This window comes from Varroa jacobsoni, unplaced genomic scaffold, assembly GCF_002532875.2.
Source record: "Varroa jacobsoni isolate VJ856 unplaced genomic scaffold, vjacob_1.0 scaffold_649, whole genome shotgun sequence".
NCBI lineage: Eukaryota > Metazoa > Arthropoda > Arachnida > Mesostigmata > Varroidae > Varroa > Varroa jacobsoni.
Window position 1 is genome coordinate 24,249 of NW_019213551.1, and position 20,743 is coordinate 44,991.

Genomic DNA, 20,743 nt, shown 5'->3' on the forward strand with positions numbered 1-20,743 from the left:
CAGGAGCACAGCCGCTATCATCACTGTGTTCCTTCTTCGTTCGTTTCACTGTAAGCTACAGCAGCTATTAAAGGAAAGCAAGCAGACGAGAAGAAAGGGAAGAACATAGAGAACAACGACGATGGCTTGTGGCGGATAATAATCATGTATCGATAATTTGAAAAAGAAAATAATAGAAAGAAAAGAAAAAAGGGGGCGGGGGGGGGGGGCTACAGGAGTATTTTTTACACACACTTTGAATTTGGCGAATTTTGTTGAATCAATGAGCTGTATGAGGTGCGCATGCATCGTGGTGCTGCGCTGAACGAAGAGGCATAAACACTGCATAATACATCACTACAGTGATCTCTATCGTTACAAAATCAGAGCGAAGGGAGGGCTTTTTGGACATTTAATGATAAACGACAACGCTATATAGTAAATAGACTATACGGAAAGTATGCGATTACTTTATCCTAACATTATTTTTTTTAAGTAAAAATATAATGTTTTTATAATATATGTAATAAAGGTTTCCAGCAACCTTTGTTCTATTCTAAGTATTGCCTATATCTAAATTCAAGGAGATATTGGAGGCATCAAGTTGAAATAAATGGGAATGATCCGTTGGAAGCGCAGATACTAGCACGACAGGGGGACATGCTAAATCTTGATATGCTTATCCGGGATACAAGCTCTTTTATACAATTTTGCCTGCCATATTTGCTTTTTACTCATGTATGGAGTAGTTTTCAGTTTTTCCCGAAGCTGAAAATTATGATTGCCGTGTTGGAAAGAAGAATTTAACAGTAAATATCTGCTTGTGAGTATGCAATACTCATTTCGATTAGACCTTTGCTTAGTAGTAATTATAGCTTAACTTTTCGTTTAGCAAAGTGTATCTCTATCGCTATTTACAACGCTTAATATATGATTTTATGTTTACGAATCTCGTAACTTAGCCGAGCTGCAGAAAACTTTTAGACAGCGCTGTAAGATATAACTTCAAAAAATCAGATTGCTATATAGTATGCTTTTAGCTGATATGAATAAGATTGATGTTATCATTACACACGACCATGTTTACTGAAGAAACAACATCGATTATTACTTGTATACTGACATGGTTTTGCCTATACATCGTTGATAACTTTTCGAGGGACAAGCTCTTTTAGATGCCCCATTAGGTTGACAATGACGCCGTCCTAGAGACTGTAACTAGTTTGTACCGTATCATTGTAATTATATTTAAGGTGACCCTGCGCCTTCGTCATACGAGCGAAGCTAAGATGCGACATCGTCCATACGGAATATGGATCACGAAAGGAACTAAAGATACCGAGAAGAGGGAGATATTTTTTATAAACTTACTTCAACGTGTTGCCGTTGAGGGCAAGTTTAACATATGAGTCGTTTTTGTTCTACTCGAAGTTTGACACGATCAACTTATTCAGGTGGTGTCAAGTGTTGCTTGTTAGGTAAGTTTTTCTCCAAAGTAGTTAGATTGTCTTGTTTGTGTAGTCGCCAAAATCAATAACGAGATGTTAGATTATGTAATAGTTAATTTTGTTGGCCGCCCTTTTTCAGTCTTCAACTTAACAGTGGATTAAGAGCGTTTTTGTTTTCGCTTCGATAAATCCAATATATCACAAATTAATGTATGTCTCAGAATAAATGCTTCAGGTAAAATGTAAAATAAAATTCGCTGTGTTATGTTATAAAATGCAATTTTACCGATTTTAATTATTACTCACATTTCAGATCGTTGTTTAAGCACACATATGTTTTGCTGTCTTTTAGAATTTTTTTGAAAATTAACTTTTGTCACATGTTACTCATAGTTAACGGTTGTACAACTTTAGGTTTAGATAGATATAAGGTGAAATATTTTTTGTCCTGAAGACTGTAAAACTCGTTGGCAGCTCGTGGCATATTTCACGCTAAGGTTAACCTTACGCTGCTGCTGCTGCTGTTCAGAAGCGAATGTTTATCATAAAAATAGTATTTTTAAACAAACGAAGTGGTAGACGTTTGTCAATATATGAGGAACGAAACTTATATCGATACATACTTGTAATGAACAATTGCTAGACAGGATTATGTGCAGGTATGACGCTTGATTCTCCCTAGCGTTGTTTTTCCCTTCGAGAGATATAGCGTTATGGACTTGATCGTAGATGCGATTGTTTCAGTTGCTTAGTCGAATTTCAAGAACCAGGTTCTCAATGCAGCCCATGCCTGTCACTTCGAATCAAAGACAGAACCCAGAATGCCGACTCTCGTTGTCTTTCTCTCGCGCTGTTCTTCATGCGTTATCTTCGTGTACGAATGATTTTATTTTTCGGTGACTGGCACAAGCTCCACTGGGTAATTCGTTGGTCAAGCCCCTCTAGCATCAGAGCCTTCGCTGTTCCGACAGGCGTCGTGTGCTAGTTGGCATCGATGCTCTGCTGATGACATGTACGTGTTATAGCCCCGATGGAAGCCAGGACTCAGGCCCAGCGACGTTGGCCGTTGCTGATACGGGGTGCGAATATAAAATCTGACTTCCCGCATGTGTCCGAACACAGAGCTTCCCGATTCCGATTTCGAGAGCTACTTGACTGCCTTTTCGATCTTTTTGGGGACGGGACGTGCATTGATAATACAACAGACACAAAATCAGTTAACATATAAAGCAATAGAACACGACTAAACACGCACAGATGCATGCACTGAGGGAGGGAGGGAGGGGGTCTCGCTGACTGAGTCATATTTTCAAGCATAACGTATCTGGCTGTGCTGACTTGGCTGTACTATGACAATGTAGGCACTCAATAAACCGTTTGCAGACAACGTACCACGTAGGAATATTTCCTCAGCGAGAACTTAATTATGCAACACACCGCTTCGTCGATACTAAGATTTGTTGAAACATGTTGTGACAGAATTAGAATTTGTTTGCTTTCGTATTTACATATATTTTCACTTGTTGATTGTTGTGCAGTATTAAAGTAACTATCGGACACTAACTTGCGAATCGAAACTTCTGAAATCTAGTTGCACGGAAACCGTCCTCTTTTCTGCCTAACAACAAGTCCGTGGATCAAAAACAATCAACGAATGATAAAATGAACAAACATAATTTATGAAATAACCGATCACTGATCCCTTTTTGCGCAAATAGGCCCAAGAGAAGTCCATAAAACTCTTATTCTAACTGTTACTTACATTGTGGCTTAAAGTTACGGCTACGATAGCAAACGGTCACAGTTTTCCAGTTCGTCGTTAAGGCCCCCCCACACTTGCTTTTTGTCACCGCTGGTTTCTATCAGTGAGTCGATAACATATAGATTTAATTTTGCTTACGAAGTTACTTCTCTCGTATTTGCTAATAAGATTTGAACAAAAAAAAAACGTCGGCCTGCTTATACCGTAAATAAGCAAAAGTCGTTCCCGAACGCTGCACATGTTATATTAAATGAGGATAAATTAACATATCGTGCTCTTTTGGCTGTCGGTAGCAAGCCGATGAAGACCATGCATTCAGACCATTTTCCAGCTCCTATTCAAGTGAATCAAGCTGCAACATTTAGTGGTACATTCTCATTTTTCCTCTTTGATTCCGTTTGGAAGCACTCACTCACAAACGGGTATACTTCTGCTGTTCAGGCCAGCTCAACGCATAGGCGTTGTTTTTCTACAGATCGAGTTCGTTCGCTACCCATGTCGTTTGTCGTTTTCATTACCTGCCAGATACGCAGCTCGTTTGAAGCGTCGGGACAAAACTAAAAATCATAGGCAGTCATGATGACTATGGAACGTGGAGCTTTCTAAGTATGTTGTCAATATATATCTTTGAGTACTCTAGAAAAAAAGGCTACAGGGCACAGTTTGAGAACAGGGGCAAATGCATCAATTTGTCACCCGGTATGAATCATTTGAGGCATATGCGATAAGATCGCTAAGTACGATTCGTTACTCGAAGGCAATATTTCTATATCTGAGTGCTTCCGTGTGATTTTGGCAGTCGTCGGTACGCATCGAAGATATGAATAAACAAAGATTAACTATTGTTGTCGTTCATTTCTTTTACCGTACTTAGTTTGGGCGAATCTTCATTGTGGTCATATACGTCACAATTGCGACCTGACATCTTCATCTTTATACAGCAATAGCAATGAAAGTACTTCAAATTAACTATGTCATTGTTATGAGTATATATTCTTCCTACATCATATACCATCTGTAACATGTAGAATTTTTTCATTTGTACCAGCCTCGCTGTACGATGCACCTCCTGCTCGAGAGCGTATCTCTCTGTATCATCTCCTTAGGCTTCTTTCACCATGATGAAAGTGCTTCGATGAGGCAACAATCGCATTTTCTGTGACGTTTTGCTACGGTTCACGTCAGCAATAGCCGCCGTTGGCAGAATATACTCTGTTAATAGAGCTGTTTTTTGTTAGACCGGACAATAGTAGGTAGAAACTCGAGACTCTGCCTCTGAACTTCTCTTTTTTTTTTTTTTTTATCTGAACTATCAGCTGCCAATGAATGCCAGCTGAGCTGCCGTCCCGCAATTGTGTAATGTATGATAGAGAACACTGTATATATTCGATTGATTTTAACGTATTTTAGCTATCCTCTATTGGCATAATACATATATGAGTACAGAGCTGCTGTCTAGTGTACAGCCTTTTGTGCACTGACGCGGCGACCCTTCTAAAATAGAAATACGACAATTTACTATTTAATGAATTCAAATGCTTAAACGTAACGGAGTAGCCGCTTGAACGTAGTGTGTTTTTACTGTATAGTTAGAGCACAATGCACAGAGACACCTATCACACAAGATTCATATATGGGTTTCTCGATCACTGCCCGTATAGAAGGGGTTTTTCATAAATATAATGTATTTTTCAGGCATCAGAGCAGAAATAGCGTGCACTAGGACCACGCTTAGAATGCTCTCTGTCTAGATGTTTCTGTTTATTAAATGGCGCTTGAAACAGTACATGATTAGCCAACCTCGCGCAGAAAACACGAGTTTGAAAAGTTTCGAGATGGGGTCGATCTAGGACAAATAAAACATGAACGCTGAGCACGATAGGATTTCATTAGAAAGTGTTCCTGACCTTTTTCTCGATTAACTTAACCTTACTATGTTTTCAAATTAGATAAGCACTAGTAGCGTCGGTGACGTCTTGCAGGCAAATTCGGCCTTCGTTTTCTGAGAGGGGATGGGACCGTTAAACAGTTAGACTCTAACTAGACAGGAAATAGAGGAAAGATATATGCCAGAACAACTGTCATTTCTAAAGCCAAAAATACTGTAATCTCAGATTGAGTTGAATGGCTTGCGTTGCTTTATCTTACCAAATCAAAGGAGCAGGTCGACCTATTCCCTTAGCCTAAACTGTAGCCTATTACAGCTTTTGCTTCAGGGAAAATGGCCTAATGCTCGCTAGGAAACAGCAAGAGTCAATTTGCAGGGTGCGATTACGTAAGTGGCATAAGCGACAGGGCCTTTTCTAATAGGAACAAAGCAGGCAAACTCTACTGTCCTACCTGACTACCTAAGCTCCTGCAACTCCGTTCAGTCTCTGGCCGATGACTCTCTCCCTCTCTCTTGTTCCTAACAAGCTGGTTATCGGAACGATTTCGAATAGAGAGTAGGCAGTAGTGGTGAGTGAAGGGAAAGGAAGCACACATTTCACAGTGTCAAGAATTGTCAGCTAGAAGCGATTTCTTAACAGGCGCCAGACACTCGGCTAGTCGCGCTGGTGTATGCAGGCTATCAGAATCGCCAAATTGCTTCGTTAGCTCCCCTCATAGCGAGGCATAGAGATGCTTGATAGAACAGCACAAGTGTGTGTGCCTGCCGAAACGCTGTCGACTCCTCGCTTAGAGAACTGTACATCTGCCTGTTAAACCTCTGCGACGTGCGGACGGCTGCTGTCTTTTGGGTAATCAGCTGGCACTGCCTGCTGTTATGTGAACGCTATTAGTTTTTCCTTTACCAACTTTATGACTACTGATCCTAGCGATGATATTCTGTCGTGTATTGCCATTGTATCAACTGCGGTTTACCTTCGTGAGCGTCACTTTTCCTTAGTTTTAAGTTTCTGCCATTCGTTTTCGTCTCCCGCTCTGATCTACGCTTGCTCAAGTCCGTTCTCTTGTTGCCGTAATTCCATAATGCTGATTGGTATTTTTATTTCGTTCATTGACTTCGCTTTTGTTTAAACGGAGACCTAAAAATCTGTTCGTCAGCCCGGTAGCGATGCTGTGCCGGGCGGCACTTATTGGCTTTCACACCGTCGATATTTCTAGCTTAGTTACAGAATCGGTTAGACTTCTGGATAGGTGTCGTTCGGAGTTCAAGTGAGTGAGTCAGGGCACTCCAGTGCTGAGACTACTAGGAACTGGGAAAGAAGCCGGAAAAAGACGACAAATTATTATCGAAGTTATTTTTGGACGGCAATAGGAAAAACATTTTTGTCAGTGTTTCGTCTCTCTTGGCGGGTCTTTCGAGTTATATACAAGTGCATTTTCCGAACTAGCCTCATACTGGATAGGCTCCAAGCGTCATGCTAAGGCTATATCGGGGAGAAATCTGTTTTACGAAGACCTTATTAAAATTCTGTGGTTATGAACCTGTATGCAAATTAGAGTATGACATAAATAATGTAAAAAAATCAGTTAATTTGTCGACTGCTTGCCCGCTTACATTGACTCGGTTACGTCAGCTGGGCTCGGTAGCTTCGCCGAAGGCAGATAGATACCGATAATGAGATAATCGATTGGAAATGGACGCAAACAGGGAATTATAGCATCACTAACCGACAGCAGATCTGCATTGCAATGGACGAAAACGTATGGACGTAATACTTTTCATTAAAATGATCTCGCCTGTTTAACTGATTCGTAGCTGCTAGGATTTCCAATTTGCCTTCCATGTTAGGTATTTTGTATAGTACACATCTGAGTACACTATGCACTACTACGTTTATAAGTATATCTAGTTTATGAACTATCCCTGTAGAAGTTCCGCTTGTTTGGCCTTTGTTTATAGATCAGGCGATTTTCACTGCAAAGTTGAAACTTGAGTTGATATAATTTCTTGCGGAAGGAACATTAATAGTAATTTACAATAGTTGTCTTCTCAAAGGGGCTCTAGTATAATATATTATCGAACAGTCTCCCAAAGAGAGACCAGGGGTAAATTATATATAAACGATTTACGGGCTCTGCGGTATGGCAGGTATTTATCTAGCTCACCGCCTTTTAGCCACAATTACTATAAAGACAATGATTTTGACTATTGAAATCGATAAATAAATATGCTCCCAGCAAATTTGCTCGTTTTTGATTAACTGAGAATCAATACGCTTCGCCTTAAAAAAACAGCTCGTTTTAAATATCAAGAAGGCTATCCTAATCTATAGAGCCCTGCAGCCATAATTCTGCGAAACGTGAGTCACTTACCTTTTTTTTTCCTTTTCTCTTTCTAGCTGTTAACTAAATCAACTGTTTGATCTTCCACGAGATAGCACCCGTCTTTCGATAGCATAGCTTACTTCATCCGATTGTTTGAGTGGGTGGTCCCGTCGATCTCCATTTCTTATACAGCGTTTCCAGCGAAACGCCCGACCCATGACGACGCTTGGAGTTGTAAGCATTCGCTGCACTAAATCTTGGTATTTAGCTGAGACCCTTAAGGCATCACCCTGTTCGCATTTGTATATTGCAGGTGAAGAAAAGTATATTCTATCTTTTTGGTGATTACATTTTCCAAAATATAGTTAGCTTGTATTATACATTTTCACACAACCGTAGGGTGAAATTTCCAAAAAAAAAGAGACGAATTAAATATACGGCGATAATAAATGAAAATAGAAATGACCTGAAGGCTAAACGATACAAAACAAGAGGCAAATGAACGCCTTGGTAAAATGGTATGACACGAAGCTAAAAAACTGAAAAACCAACCAAAAAATCAGAAACTAACTTGGAAATGCTATAAAATGAAGGTGGCCGATATTATAGACAAGATTATTTCGCTTGAGCGAATCGAAATTTGGGAAAAACGAGCTTGAAAAGCAAATAATTAAAAACAAAATATCGTTCGGCAAGTTTACAAACGGCTCCGTACGAAAACAGGGCTTCATCAGCCTTCGAACCTATCTGCATCTTAGGCGCGCGCCTAACAGAAAACAGGTGTGGAAAGTTTAAGGGAACTAGAAACTACTTAAGACCTAATGAAGACTTCTCTTTGCATTATGGCAAATTTGTGCAATCTAACACTAATCAAAGTTAAGTTGGAATGAAGCAAATATCATCTAAAAACATCAGCCTTATGTATAGAGGTACGTGCGAGCTATAGTCCCAGCTACAGCACCGCATTTATCCAGCACGGTTTTAGGCTCAATAGGCCATCGCCCCGCTGTTGATGATGTACAGAAAGCTTTTACCACAAGTACATGTCAGAGGTTATATAAACACGGTGATCTTGTGAAAATTCATTTTCATCATCTAGCTACTGCCGAATTATACTGCTTAGTTAATTTGATTTTCTCGCTGTTGTCAGGAAATTGGCTTCGGTTGGTTCGCGGCCAACGACAAAAGCATCATGCTGACCCAATTTATTATAGTAAGTATATATCAGCATATATAGATGTGAACGTGTACATAAGCTTATGTGCAGCAAAGCAATCGAGCGTGTCTAGGTAATAAAAAATCCGCCCAGCACGATCAATCCGTTGTTAGCTAGACTGTTCCCGCTAGTAAGAACGTCATCGCCATAATCACCATCGCCGTCGACTAGAACAAGCAATATCAAAGCAGCTCTGTATCGAGACGACAAGGGAACCAGATGTAGGTTTTTTTTTACATGGGCCCCGAATGACACTCGACTCAAGTGGATTGTGGACATTGTTCACTGCTGGGTTTTACTGCGAATCCTGTGGTAACCTCGTAGGTCTTTCGACAAGCTGTGACCCTACTCGATCTTACGCGTTGTGATCTCGCAACGAGCCTTTGGGTTAGCTGGAGAACAGCAGAAGGATGTCGTGGTTTCGGTGTCCTAGACAAGTGGAGTTGACCCACTTGGCATTCAAGCCACGTCCTTGCCGCCACTGTCCAATAGCCTCACTCCTTCAAACAGACACACTGAGGTACAACAGGGACTCAGTACGATTTCTATTAGGGGTAGGCTGCCAGGCCTCCTCCTTCTTTTTAGCTGCTTCTAGTAGTGACACCCCCTAGGCCACCATTTCGCTATAATGTATGCAATTTGCTGCTGGTTTCAGGTACTAGTGGAGTTTGGAAGGCAGATGTCACTTTCGAATGAGGACTCACCTTGCGCCGTGCTTCTTCCAGTATATTAGCACTCCGCCAGACAGCCAGAAAGAGAGTACTATATGGCAGTGCGACTTTGTCCTGCTGATTGTGCCTTAACGATACTCTATATTCTAAATTTAGTTTTGGAATTTCTTATGTAAAAGTAGACAATATACATGTGAATGCAAACGTATCTACCTCTAATATAGGGAATACGAATTGATAGACGACGCCCTAATAAATACTAACTCATGCGATAATATATTCTATTAAAAAAAAAAAAAAAACTATTGCGAATCTCTCCTTGCAGATCACAGCTGAAAAGATATACTACCATTAATTAAAAGCCAATTGCGCGAAATGTCAGAGCTTATGGTCTCTTAATCATTCCTAACGTTCAATGTGGAAGACGAACCGAGGTAACCACCCTATGCGCTAAGAAAAAAAGAAACAGCTTTCGAAAAATCTCTTAAATCCCCAACGCTTTTACAGCGAGCATCTTCCATTGATTTAACTGCTCGGAAATTCTTTGCGACATGTCTGGGTTCCAATGTTCGAACCTTGATTAGCGATTACGATTCGCTAGGACGCGGAATTTAAGCCAAAGAGAAGGACATCGTTTGACATACTACATTTCTATAACAGCGGGCTCGACTGTGTAGCTGGCGGCAGGCGTAGTGGCGGCAGGCCACTCAGAAAGTGTCTCGGAGACAAAGAAAAAACTTTTTAATGAACAAGTTCGTATTGATGCGTCTGAATTTGAATCTCGCAGCACCAAGAGGGAACGCGTCAAGCGTGGGAATTTTTATGGACGATCAGCTTTGGCAGGCCAGTTCGGGCGTGGTGCCGCCGTCAGCGTCACAGCTAGTAGTAGCCGTGGTACCACCACGAATTTAGGATTTCCTCCACAGACCGCTAGCGATAAACTTATTAGTAGTTCAAGCCACATAGCTAGTTCCGCTGCTACCAACAACTAACTCAACTTCTTAATTTATGTCCTACTTACCGGCAACAGCAACTGTTTCAACCACTAATACTATATAGTCGTTGTTGTCTCTTTCTTTGGTGCCCTTGCCTCTTATCGTTTAATTCAAATGGGTCTGTCTTTTTTGCTGTGCCCATACCGCTGTATCGTACGTGTTGGTTTTAGATCTCGTTAGAAGCCGGTACTGTCGCTATTGGCATCGGTTGCTTCAAGTCGCGTCGCGCTTAACTGCTCAATAAGGTAGACACCTAGTGTGGCTCAGGGGTGTCGCTCGTGCGCTTCGCCGAGTCGTAATGGCTGGGTCCGTCTAATTTGGATATGGATATCGAAGTCGATACGAAGACATCGAAAATGAAATGAAGGCAGTGAGCACACAGGTTCGCCTTGCATTAAATTCGCGCATTAAATACAACAAATCGATAAGGATTCTAAATTCGTAAAGTGGCCAATAGGTAAACTGAGAAGGACGAAACAAAGTTAAAGTTTCTAGAAAATCAAATTCAACAATCAAGCTAGCTAGTTGTAAAGCTTTTGAGAAGCGTCTAGTCATGGATAAAGCTTTTGGCGGGAGCTGATGAAGAGAATTACGTTGGAGGACGACGCGGGAACTTTCGACCGGTGAAAACTTTTCTCAGGCGGCCTCAAAAGAAAAAAGACGAATTGGAAAGAGCGCAAGATATGGGGGGCATTAGATGGCAGATGCCCGGTGTTTGCATGGAGAACAACGATCATAGGAACCCAAGTGAACGGACCCACACGGGCAGAAATCGCTCGAAAAAAAAATGATGGTAAAGTGATTTATCGTGACTATGAGCGAATAGTTGGTCTGGTAAATAGGAAATATTCTTACATCGTTTATATATGAACGACTGATCTTGTGAAATGGATACTGATTTCAGATGGCTATTTCCCTAGTGAATGATTGCCCTAATTTACAAATAGTAAAGTGAACAACGGGGTAATACAAGATATGTATTAATAGCATTTCGCATGAAGGTGATATACTTCAACATGTATAAATATTTCCTCATACTGTTTTGAACTTCTCATTTCAAAATCAAGTATAAGTGTTATTTCCAACAGCGATCGAGTGAGCTCACAAGCACCATACAAGAGGGTCAATATACTAGCGCATTTACATACTCATTTGATTAGGGCACACTAAATGCTTCCATATAGTCGGTACTTATAAAGTGTACGAAGTTATACCGAAACTGCCATTTGTCCTACGGCACCTTTCGCTTATTCGTTCATAAGGCGAAGCTTACCAAAATCTTTCAGCATCTGCTCAAGTCAAGTCGGCCAATGGAGCTTCCTTTGCGCATTCTTCGACATACATAGTGTGTGTCTAGCTGTAACTTAAGATCCGTGAACGTCACGCCAACTCTTATCCCTACTGGCGCCTGTACCCCACTTGGAAGAGTTGTAAACTGCCACTCTATTCCCTGTGTCTCGGCTCGGTATCACGTGTTTCGCATATATTGAGGCGCGGCGGCCATCCAACTCCACTCAATCCTCAAAACTCTATCACTTTCGCCAACGACGCGAAGGACGCCTGCAGCGAATAGCACATCCTAGCACCTTCTGCGATCCTGGCCAGTCTACTCAGCTGCTCATCTTGTCCCCCTCCCTGGCTCCCGCTCGCGATCTAGCCTTCGCCACGGTCTACCACAGAACCGCCGTTGGGCCTTCTGCATCTCCAATAAATTTAAGCCCTCCTGTCTTTTCCTGCCGGTCTCCTGCGGACCGTGGCTACTTGCCGGAAAACTGCTAAAATTTAAGCCAGCGGGTCGTTCCGTTAGCGAGACTAGCTATGGTGCTCGCTCTTGTCATGCCATAGCTCGCGTTTCAGCGATAATCCAACGAGGGAAATAAGTAGCCAACGGCCGTCTAGCGTCTCATACTTAAGAATCGTTGGGGATTTTCGGCGATCCAAGTTGGCTTGACTGTCTGCAAGCAGAGCCGGTTACACACGGCGTAAACTCCCTGCGAGTAACTACCTATAGTGTTTTCTAGCGGCCAGGAAACTGACCCAGTTGTTAAAGACTCTTGAGTGTACCAGCGGTACCGGTCACACCGACCATCGGCCAGGGGTCGCTCGGGTTGTCTCGCCATGTTCGTCTCGACCCCAGCGTCACAATACTCTGCTGAGCTGGTAGGAAGAAAGAAAGCTTCGCTGAGGGTCTAGGGCGGACGGTTCGGGTTTTCGGGCATTTGCAATGAGAAAAGTGCCCAACTGAGACTTGTGTGGAACTTTTTAATTCTGATTAGAATAATATTCACATTAAACTACACTGTATAGGGTTGACTCAAGTTCGTTGGCAGGCCGAGCCACACGACGGCTGCTTGCTTGGCTCGCCGACAGGCAAACTTGGTAGTTTATTGGCAAACGCCGCTGCTAGACCTGTATAGCCGTGTGCTGTATGTCTTTGCACGTACATATGTGTCTGTATTGGTGAGATTATTATGCCCCTATGGATAATGTGATGTTAAACTCGGGTTTGCAAGAAATGAGTTCCCATTTGGGGTTAAGCAATGCATGAATACGAATAGAAGTTACGTCATTTTTGACTTTACTGTTATTATAATTAGTGTTGTTGGCATCATCATTAATGTCAGTAGATGTTTCGCCTTATTACTCCCACTAGATAACCTATTGAGTCTTAAACTCTTATTATGTCTTTCGAGTGAGCAATGAATTCATCATTTTCCCGTGTCACAATGCCCGTTGCAACGGGCAATTATTTATCATTTGCAATTAATGTAATAAAAAGATTGTTTCAATTCATGTACAATTATGAAAACCTTCGATTACTAGGCATATTTAGGAACGTAGCATCCTAGAAGAATCCTCGATCACAAATCAGGACACGCACAAACTGAATTGAACAATATGACCATTTCGCAAAAAGCCAATATGAATATTCATGAAAAATCCACCACGCCAGGCCGGCAAAACTGAAGGGCAGGCAATCATCAAGCATACTCGTGGCACATTCCTCTCAGTAGACTGATTGAGATTTGTGTGACAGATCGCTCTATCTGCATGACTTTTCCTTTTGATTTTAGTTTCTATTACTATTACCGCCTCTTGTACTGGTGCTACTGGTCCCAACACTGCTAGATAGATGCAGCATAACGTCATTCAGATATTTGCATTTCTCTATGTACATGCTCGTCGTCTGACTATCTCCGGGACAAATGTTCGCTTGGCCTACCCTCTATCGTCATTAAGCCACCCTTCATCTAGACCTCTTGACTGCCTTTGAATGGTACCGCCACGTTTGGTTGGTGAATCTACATGTAATGTTGCACGTTATCTCTCTCGACCTCTCCCTATCCCTGTCTATGATTGACTGTCATGCCCCTGCTAATATGTTCCGTACGCGCACAACCCCTTCCCTCCAGCTACTGTGAATCCCTTAATTAAACCACTTGTTGGCCCCCGCACTTAGTTTGCTTACACTGAACCTTTTTCACCTTATAAATTGCAGCGCTTTTCCCCTCTTACTAATGTACGTACGCACATATGCACCCGTGGGCAAATCCCGATTGGTGGTGGTACTTTCACTGTCGCTGCAAATGTAGCGAGCTTATGTCTGGGTCTCCCTGTACGCACTATACTGCGATTCTGTTTTCGTTGACTTCTCTCAGCTACGGTAATGCATCGACGAATGCACGAAAACGAATACAATTATTCGCTCCGACAGGTACGAACGTATTTACGAGCAGCTTTACAGGTATTAAGGACACTAACGATATGCCCTCGAAGAGACACACCCCGACAATAGAACCCGCATTTTTTCAAATATTCATTTATCTAACGCCGGACCCATTTAGCCTACAAACACTAAACGAGCGGCATTTAGTTCGTTCATTGCAGTCTGGACATTAGCGACCGTTTACATATTTGTAACATTTCATGATTTCTACAATTACTTTTAAACCAGAAACATGTTCTGCCTATTCGGAATGTGTGAAAATTTGCTTTTTTAATTAATCAAATGAAAACTTTATTTAATCAATTTATTTTCACTCCAAGTTGAGTGAATAGGATAATCAGTCGATTGTCCTTCTACTCTTATTACTATAATATGTTGCATTTCTGTACTAATTATGTAAACAAGCACAGACAGAGATTTCTTTTTTGTTCAAAATGTCTATTTCTATTCGATTTCATAGAATCCGAGTACTACTACATAACAAATCCTTATGTTACTACTGAATTACTACTTAAGTAAAAACTTACAGAATATCAGTAATTTTCCGCTTGGCTAGCATTATATGTACGTCTATCTAATAGTATCCTAAGAAGTACTTAATTAAATTGCCACATAAGTTTTATAGCGTACCAAAGTGGCCACAGGTTTATCTTATCCGTTAGTGATAAACACGTTTTACGTAGTATCTGTGAATTGCGTACTTCTCTAAGCGATCGCCAGACAAAGCAAGAAAAGATCGCATCTGTAAACTAACTAGATGCAATATGGCGGTGGACACGCATAGTAAATCGGCTTCGGCGCAGGTAACAAGGGGCCCTATGTGCGAACACAGATTTACCGGCCACCCGTTCGCCTTGGCCAATGAAATAGCTTCGATTATTCTATGAGTGAACGGGACAGAGCCTACATTCTTTTTGCGGACCTGTATAACAGTTGCGATGTACCTATTGGCTAGAAAACGAGGTCGACCAAGCGGATGCCGAAGGGTTTTGTTATTGCGTGCGGTAATGTTGGCTGGCACAAGCAGCCGACGAAAAGCCTCCTTGGCTAGCAGGCCACAAGATTCTTCTTTGTGGACGCACGCTAGGACAGCCTATGTCAGGTGGCATCCGGGATAACGCGCGAAAGGCAACGGCAAAGGGCCGTCTAGGTGGAAAACGAAATAGGCAGAAGGAGTCTAGCAAGGACTGGCGGCAGCCATGAGAATGACGAAGGAACCGTGCTGTTAGAAGCGAACGCGTCCCAGTAACGGAAACAAGAAACGGTAATGAATGTCAAGTGGACACTGACCCTTTGGAAGGAGCTGAGCTCCTGAGAGAACAATGTGGGAGCCTCCAATGTACACCGAATGCGTCCGGTGGCAGCGCTGGTAATGGTATTGCTACGAATATGCTTATAAACCTCACAGGATCAGTGTGTAACATACGTATATATCACACAGACATTGAGCCCTCCGGTAATTAGTTAACGGGCGCTATCGAACGGACAGCCGTCGTCTCCGCCCGGCAAAGCGACAGACCAAACTTTTTTCTAGTGTCGCGATGAACACCTTGAAAAAGGATAACAGCGCGGTGTCTGTGCCCGTGATGGTTGATTAATTAGCTCCTTTTATCCAATTAGGAACTATTCGTAAGTAAAAGATATTATGTAATCATATTATCGTTATAGATTATTATTTTTATTATAGAGGACACGAATTCTAAACGAGTGCTACCACTGTCTGTATATCGACCACTAAGCAAGCATTGTTTCTGTAATGGTCTACATACATATAATATAAATAAGATGCGATTTGAGACTGGGCCTACTTGAATTCGAAGGAACTGCACACCTGAAAGCAATTATACGACGAATAAGAAATAGGCAACGCAATGAAGGACACCAATAGAGTACAATAGTTCTATGTCTTAATAACTGTTGATATGTTCAAGCAGTCTCCAGCGTTATGTTTATGCAGAGCTTTTCTAATTACTCGCACGCTACGCATACATCGAGGTTTGATAAGACAGCTCAAAATGGTAGTTGTACACTGCGTCTATTACAAGGATACGTCCAACTAACGTACGGACGATTGTGTGTCCTCTACAAATGGGTTTTGGAAGTCTATCTGGCACAAAAACTACAAACAGGATTGTTGTTTAGGTATAGGTATTTGCAACAAACAATCTTTCACTTTTTAGCGAACACTTACGGTGTTCGATTAATGCAATGCGTCTGACCACGTAATCTTATCCAGAAGATGGGGGTCTTGAATATGCTGTTACTTTATTTGCTATCTTCAAGCTTTAGTTTTTAACCATATTACTGATCCGGTTTGCTTTGAGCTTATCTTCCTTAGTTGCATGCGCTACTCGTGCTTGCCCATCCAGGTGCTTAATTGCACCCATGTTCACCTCGAGTCACTGATGTTGGACATTGTGTGATTTTCCTTAGGAGACAGAATTGGCGTCCTATGATTAGCCCTTGGATAGACGATTAGTAAAGACCAGCAAAATGATACAGGAACGGACTCTTTTTGGAAATCTTGAAAAAAAGATTTGTTATATATATATATAACAAATCTTTCTTCAATGTATATATAATAAAAAAATTGTACACTTTTACTTAATAAGTTCATTATTCCTTCGCAGTGCAGCGATTGATGTCGGGTATTTGAATTTGAAAGCACTCTGACGAAAATGGCGAGTTCCATTTCCAACAAAACAGGATCGTTACGGTTTATCGTCGTGACATAAAAACATTTCTTGAAGAAAATCTTCCGTGACGACAATAGATTTTTTTTGTGAATATATCTTATACGTAAAGCCGAAAAACCAAAAATACCAGAAAATTTCAAAACTGCGGTTGAACTCGTGAACCCATAGCCCAGTAAAAGTTTTACGTGGATTCTTTTGTCATTTTAACAATAATTATATGTAACTAAAAATTGAAGACATTATTCTCAAATAGCTTTTCTTATTCATGCAGCTTGCCCGACCCCCTGCTCTTTTTCGACCAGAGATTTGGCTGTCCAAGTCAAATATATAAGTCAAGTAAGTTACCTATCAGTTGCATAAAGTTAGCTTACACTGTTTTATTCGAGTTATTAGTTGAATTAACTGGCCCGTAAATATTATACACGAGCACTATTAGATTCTCTTTCTACTACACTATGTATGACTCAGATTGAAGCCTATTGAATTTAAAAGCCTATTGCATATTGTTGGAAACGCATTAGACCCATACTGCTTTTAAAGATTCGACATATAGAACAGATTTTTTTTTCTTCACCCTTTTTGTGGTGAGTTTCGTTCGCGGAATGATGTAACCGTTATCTCGCTACATCAATACCTTGTTACTGTATTATATAAACTTCTCTCGCCTAGCCACAATTTCCTTTTAACGCCGTGCTCGGCGGTCCTGCTGCTCATCGCATTCTTTTCGGGACTTCCACAGACGAGGCATTCGAAGTGGGCCGACTCGTCGTTGGCGGCCAGGAATGTCGATCCCTCTGTTGTGGGGTGTCTTCCATCCTTTACGAGGTAACTTGGGCCTTTTCTGATATCCACAACGAACCGTTATTGTCAGATCACTACGTCCTTTGTCTCCATCAATCTTTGTATTACGTGAACTTAACCTCGAAACTTAGCAGTTTCGCGCGATCGAATCTCTTATGATCGTTGAATAAATCCAATAGATGAAGACATACTACGAGGGTGAAGTGAGGCTATTTTCTCTTACCTCTTGTTTAATCAGGCACAAAAAGTAGTGTCAATCAGCGTGCCTGCTGGTACTTTTACTAGTAGATTAGGAAGTACATATATAGGCATATATGTAATCGTAATAACTTTTTAGCGAAGTTTTTTAACAAGTTTTTAGGTAACATAACATTTCGCGCGTAAAACAGAATTGTGATATAGCATTAAATAGTAGCAGGAGACAATTAGGAGTAGATGGGCAGGTGTTCTGAACGATGCTACACAGTTTCGTCGGCTCCATGTAAGAATAGAAATAAAAAGCTTACCAATTTTCGATAGAGCAATCCTAGCGTTTTTCAATAACATTGCTTTATATTACGTAGTACTGGTTTGTTTCGTTCTCGGAAAAGCTGAAAGAACTTCTTTAGCGGAAACCTCAAATGAAGTAACCAACAGGTTAACTAGGAGACACTACTACAACAGTTAGACCCCGTTGAGGTAAGCGGGGCAGCGGTGCTTGTGGTAGTATGGATGGGGGGGGAATCGTGCTGGGGTCGCTGACGTTGTAGTTGTTGGAGGGGAACGGTATTCTTCAAAAACTGCAAAGGCACAGCTTGAAACTTGTTGAAAAGCTCCCCACCCCTACATCTCCCCATTATAGCCGTGCAGTCAAGTCGCACCAGTCGCCGGGCCATTTTGTGGATTGCTCGAATCAGCAATAAACCAAACGGGGACAAGAAACAGCGAGACTGAAGCCTCGTTCTTTCGCCTTCGTAGAATGTTTGGTCGAAGCCTTTTTAGCATGTGTTTCTCTTTCACTGTTGCACACGGATTGCCCCTTTTGCTGCTCGATTTCCTTCGTGAAGTGCCTTTGAAGTCCAGCCACGTGGTTTTACAATTTTAGCGTTTGTAGAAAGTGCATTCAACCTGTTAGTAGACCATTGTATCTAGTATAATGATTGACTCTTAAATAATTTGACACAGCTTTGTCATCAACTTGTTCGAATAAGCAATTAGGACAGCCTATTTATCCATTACTTTTACTAATATACTTGTATACTATATAAAAACTAAAATGTTCATATTTTAACTGTACTCCCATGTACTAATCAGTCTGGTCTTCGTTTGATTCTAAGTGCGCAAGACCGCTTGCAAAACATCGGTCACCTTTGTTATGCTGAGTGATATTAATTTGGACAACCTTTCTTTTTAAAATTCCTGGTCTGACTCATGAAGCTAAAGGAGAGCTATATAATATCCAGGTTCCTATTAATTTAAGAGGTTTCACACTAGGTCTAATCTTTTATAGTGACATACTGAATGTAAACGTTTTCGAGAGGTGGAAATTAATCGGCCTTTGGAAAAGATATTTTCGATGTTTGCACTTAGCGTCTCTAGTCCATCATATTGAGGTATCGGCTCAACTAGGCCGTAGGCCAGGATTTGCCTTAATGGCGGCCTTGCCTCAACCAGCCAAAAATGCGGCAGGTTAGATTACGAAACTTACCGTTTGTTCGTATATCTGCATTAAATTGAAAGTGCGCGTCTCGCTAGACGATACAGAAGGTGTAACCGTATTAATTTGTATAGGATCGAGGGCTAGCCTATTTGATTATGGTAGAATATGAGTTTTAGACTGATCTAGTATTTCATAGTTAAAGTTCAGCATTGTCTGCCAGTTATATAGGTCTCAAGTTAGTTTCCAGCTGCAGGTACGGTGAGTGCTTCTCAGAAGGATATGCTCCGAGAGACACGAAGCAGAATCCATACATACGAAAAACAAATTCGAACTATCATAGAAGATTATAGTTTATTTTATTTTGGAATGGTAGTTCTCTCTTTATGGAATGGTAACGAATATACTGGCGGGTATCATCAGTTCGCCACCTTCTGTACAAAACGATCGTGATATAACGGGTTATACGGGTCTTTTAGGCATTGGCTTCAAAGGTCCGCAGTATCTTTTTGCCTGCCAAGCCGAGGTGTGGCTTTCCTTTGCTGATGGTATCAGTCGCTGAAAACGTGTTCGATCGCAGGTCATTTGAATTAGCTGTGTTGTATTTTGTTACCGTACATCCTATAGTCTTTGGCCTCATTTGGCACTTGATACAGTCTAGTTATATTCTTTGGCCTATTCGTACATTTGTACCAGGTTCAAAATGTCGACAAAATCCTCTGGCGCGCAAGATCACTGCACGAACTGATAATAGTTAGCCTGCTTTGGCATTATCGTAAATATAGATTGTGACGAAGCACGTGACGCGCATGATCAGGTGTGTATTATTACTATAGTTCGCAAGGTTTCCTGTCTAACTCATAATCTATAGTCGGCAGTGGCCACATGCAACGTCTGTCATTTGGTGACTCTGTAGGCCTTGTACTAGCTCAGAACGTGGGTTTTCGTTCATTGGTGACTGAATCCGTATTTGCTCATATTTTTTTCAGCTTTATCAGCTCTGTGATTTTCTTATGCCGCGTGGATTCACTCCCGAGGGTTTTCTGGTTTTGGGATTGTCAATATCGCCCCAAGCTTATTGTTTCAATGATTAGAATTAACCTTATTTTGGATACTTCACATATTGAAAGTATCCCATCGTAATTAAACAACTTGATATCCTAAGGACAAGCTCGTGGCGTCTTCTCTGTCTATTTAAATCTGTACGATCGTTTTTGCTGTTGCTCTAACTGCATTTTCGTAGGTTAATTTGGGTATCGCTATGATCTCTCGGTAGATTCCGGAACTATTGAATCTGCTACGTGATCAGAATGCTTAAAGGCCCAACTTTTTGATCCATATCCCCTCCTGGTCTCAGAAGATGGTTGCAGCTGTCAATTGCTTGTACAGCAAGTGGTCGTCTGGTGAAAGTTCTACATTAGACTCTAACCTACATCTGTGCCTATACAAGATGCACTCGGATATTTATGGTTCCTTAACCAATAATAATAATCATCATCGAAAGATGCCTAGTATAGTGGTCTATAGAAATAAGGGAACTCTGTCAATTCCTCCATTTAAATAGTTGTCTTCTTTGTCAGCGTATAAAGCACATTGCAGT

At 41.3% G+C, this 20,743-nt stretch overlaps 1 long non-coding RNA gene across 1 annotated transcript in view; it reads left to right on the forward strand.

The window, feature by feature from the left end:
• The window catches only part of LOC111262328 (uncharacterized), a 32,024-nt gene extending 22,461 nt beyond the window's left edge, over window positions 1-9,563 (forward strand). Inside the window, exons 3-4 of the long non-coding RNA XR_002681530.2 lie at window positions 1,233-1,457; window positions 9,273-9,563. This is a non-coding gene — a long non-coding RNA (uncharacterized LOC111262328). The remainder of the gene's footprint in view (window positions 1-1,232; window positions 1,458-9,272) is intronic.
• Window positions 9,564-20,743: the final 11,180 nt, after the last annotated feature.